The sequence below is a fragment of the Triticum urartu genome, chromosome 6 (assembly GCF_003073215.2).
Source record: "Triticum urartu cultivar G1812 chromosome 6, Tu2.1, whole genome shotgun sequence".
NCBI classification, from domain to species: domain Eukaryota; kingdom Viridiplantae; phylum Streptophyta; class Magnoliopsida; order Poales; family Poaceae; genus Triticum; species Triticum urartu.
In genome coordinates, this window is record NC_053027.1 from 484006272 (window position 1) to 484010068 (window position 3797).

Here is a 3797-nt window from a genome sequence, read left to right on the forward strand (position 1 = left end):
TCTCTGTGCATAAGTGTCATCCCTAGATCGATAATGCTGACACACACAGTACTTCGAAGGATTTATAACAGAGTAGCAATCACACACATATTACATCGAATAACTCATAAAAGAGTACTTATTTCAATAATATGGCTTAAGGCCATCTAAAAACGATAACAACGAAAGGCTTGGAAGATAAACTGAGTCCATCAACTCCAACGACATAGCTGAGTGCACGGCAACGACCTACCGCACCTTACTCTTTGTCTGAAAAGTCTGCAACATAATACGTTGCAGCCCGAAAACGGGCCAGCACATGGAATATGCTGGCAAAATAACACTGTAGAGCAATGAACAGGCAAAGCTATAACTATATGCATATTTGGCTGGTGGAGGCTCTATGGTTAATAGGTTTTTGCAAAAGCCAATTTTTTCCTACAACAAAGGAATATATTCTGTTTAACTATCATGGTAGTTGAAACATTGAGAAGGTTCCTCCAACTCAATCCCAATTAAGCAGTATTAATAACCCAACAATTTAATTTAGGGTGTTGAGATCAACATGACAATCCAAGAACTAGATACTCAAGATGTCCATAACCGGGGACACGGCTAACCATGATTAATTTGTACACTCTGCAGAGGTTTGCGCACTTTCCCCCACAAGACTCGATCTCCTCCGTTGGATTTCTCGCACTACATGGTGTTTGAGAAATGGATGACCGAGACACAGTCTTTCAGAAGCATTAACTCTTTACTCTGGGTAGACAGTACCAACCTACATCCCCTACATCTGCTAGCCTACCACTGAAAGAGGTCATGCAACATACTCAACTATGCCAGAGCCCATAATGGCTTGTGGATACACACGGAAGTTTCCAGCATGAATAATCTTATGATCCCTTTGAGCCTGGGTGGTGAACTGTAGGATGATCACACGGGTACTATCCTAGGACAATATTGGATTCTCCAGGTGCCCAGACAATCACCGGGTGCTCCTGGGTGCCTCAACCAATCCACCTAGATGTGTATTTAAGTAGCCACCTTAAGTTAACCATTAATTAACAATCTCACATCTGTCATGGATACACTCAAACCCAATCCACGTCTACGAGCATAGCTTAGTAGTATAAGCTTAACGTAGAAGTAACTCCCATGGTTTGATAATAAAAGGACAATAGGTGCTACCTCATCATCTACTTCTCAATACCCACATGTTAAGAGATCCTACTCATGCAATGTTTGAGGGTTGTATCTAATGCATAAAAAACTGGGTAATGAAGAAGTATGATCAAAGTGTTACTTGCCTTGCTAACGATCTGCAAACCCTAGAGACTCGTAGTAGCACGCTTCACACTCCGGAAATTCTATCGCAAACAAACAATAGCATAAATAAGCACTCAAGCATAGATGCAAGGGTAAAACTCAAATAAGAAAGTCCAAACTGAAAGTTCAACTGAAGAGCTTCGATTTGCAAAAAGAATCAAACGAAACAAAGCTACGGAACTGAAACTATGATCAAAAGAACCTCGAATTTAAATCTGCTTGAAACCAAATTTTAATTTGTCAAAACCATGGTCAAGTTGATTAACTGGAAAGAGGGCTTTGAGACGAAGATTTTGGCATTGTTTTCTCTCGATTTGGATGAACGGTTGAAAAGTTGCGAGGGTTTGAACATCAGGGGCTAATCTACGATAAAAGTATTCACGGATAGGTCCTTGGTGAAAATAAAACAGAAAAAAGAAAAATCTATCGGACGAACATCCGCTAACAGAGGCTAAGGAACGAATTCGTTCGTTATAAGAACTAAACGAACGAATGTTCGTAAAATAGAACTAACTGAAGAAAACCGAGAAAACCGATCTAGAGAAAAAAAACCGATCTAGGGTTTTCCGAAAAAACCGAACGGTTTTATACCGTTTAACCGGAAAAGACTAGCGGCGAGATCCGGCGGGCGGGGCGGAGTGTAGCGGCGTGGGCGACGAGGGCTAGCGGCTGCGGCGGCGCGGCGCTAGCGGCGGGCTGCGGCTTGGGACGAGGTGGGGAGGGGCGGCGACAGCACGGTTATTAGGGGGGGGCTGCTTGGGGGAGGGGGCACAGCCTCAGGAGGCGTGTCCCGCACGAACACGGGAGCGGCGGCGCTCGGGAGTCCAGTCTCGAGCCGGAGTTGGAGGCGGCGGTGCGCTGGGCTTCGGCCCGCTCGGTTGGGCCATTGGCCCAGTCGGCGACGCGTTTTTTCTAAAATAAATTCCACCGAAGAAAAATCCTAAATAAATAATAAAAAAATTCTAAAAATACCAAAACAATTTTCACCGTGTAAATAAAATATTTAGAATGAAGTGAACATTTTTCTGGCCTAAAAATGCAATTATGAAAAATGCATATTTTTTCTAATTCAAATAAAATAGCAATAAAATCCCAAATAAAATATTTATTTGATTTTAACATTTTTCCTCCAATATGTTCTTTTATTTTGGAGAAGTCCTTTTATCTCCATTCATTTTATTTATATTGAAAATATTTCGGAGAGAAAAATATTAAAACCAAAATGATCCTTTTTCAAATTTGAGAAAAATTCAAATATGAAAATAGTGAAATCCCCAACTCTCTCCGTGGGTCCTTGAGTTGCTTTGGATTTCTAGGATCGCAAACGAGATGCCAATAAAATATGATATGCATATGATGACCTATGTATAAACATTCCAAATTGAAAATTTGGGATGTTACACTCGGGCGCACGGGCTGGAGGAGTACGGCAATGTCGTCGCTGAGCTTCTTGAGGACGGTGAACTTGTTTGTGGTGGCAACGATCATCTGATTCAACTGAGAGTCGTAGTTGGCATCGACGGCGGCCATCCACCAGCCGGCCGCGAACACCGTCTGGAGACGATCCTCGGCACCATGCCGCATGCCGGCGTCGTGGACCATCTGGCACAGCTGCTTGCCGCTCGCGCGCATCGCCGCCATGGGTCTGGAGTGAGCACTTTTGCGCTTAGTGTAGGTTCTTAGGCAAATGCTTAGGTGCGTACGATGTGGTAGATGCATTGGAATGGAGGGGCTCCTTTATATGAGTGCAAACTGCGTTGCATTCACATCGTGCAGTCTCTTTTCCCGGTCCTCCTCCCATTACTTCCCTCATGTATGCAAGATGCTAATTGAAGGAGGATGCATCATTGGCCATTCAACATTTCGAGAACCGCTACCCCTCCCTCATTTGCATTAAAGCCGTATCAGGAACTGCGCCGCCCGCTGTCAAATCGAATAGTACTACGCCGCCTGTTGCACGCCCGGCTGAACATGCCTCCTCGCCTCCATCAAACCCCTTTGTTAAACCCGCATGCAAACGAGAAACCTACTATGGCCACACGTCCGTTCATGAGCGGGCCGGAATTAAACGCAACCGGCCGAGCTCCTCCCATCCGCCCTCAGTTTAAACGAGGCCAGACGCCGGCCAAGCTCCTACCGTCCGCCCTCTATTTAAACGAGGCCAGACAGACAGCGGGCAAGAATTGCACCCCTCTGTCGCTCCCCCATCTCCTCCTTCACCATTTTCTCCACTCTTATGATGGCTTCCGAGGAGCCGTTCTTTGGCATACTACCCGGCTGGGTGGCCCGCCGAGCCCTCCGGATATGGGCGAGGCCGCTCGGTGCTCCATCAACCTCGCTTGGCCCGACGGAGCCAGTTGCCGCCCCAATCTAGCGCGTGGTTCAGCAACTCGCCGGTCTAGCTCAGCTCAATGAGGAGTGGCGAGTTGCTCCATGCCGGTACATGCGTCATTGGTGCCGTGTCGTACCGTGCCACCAGTGTTTGCGGT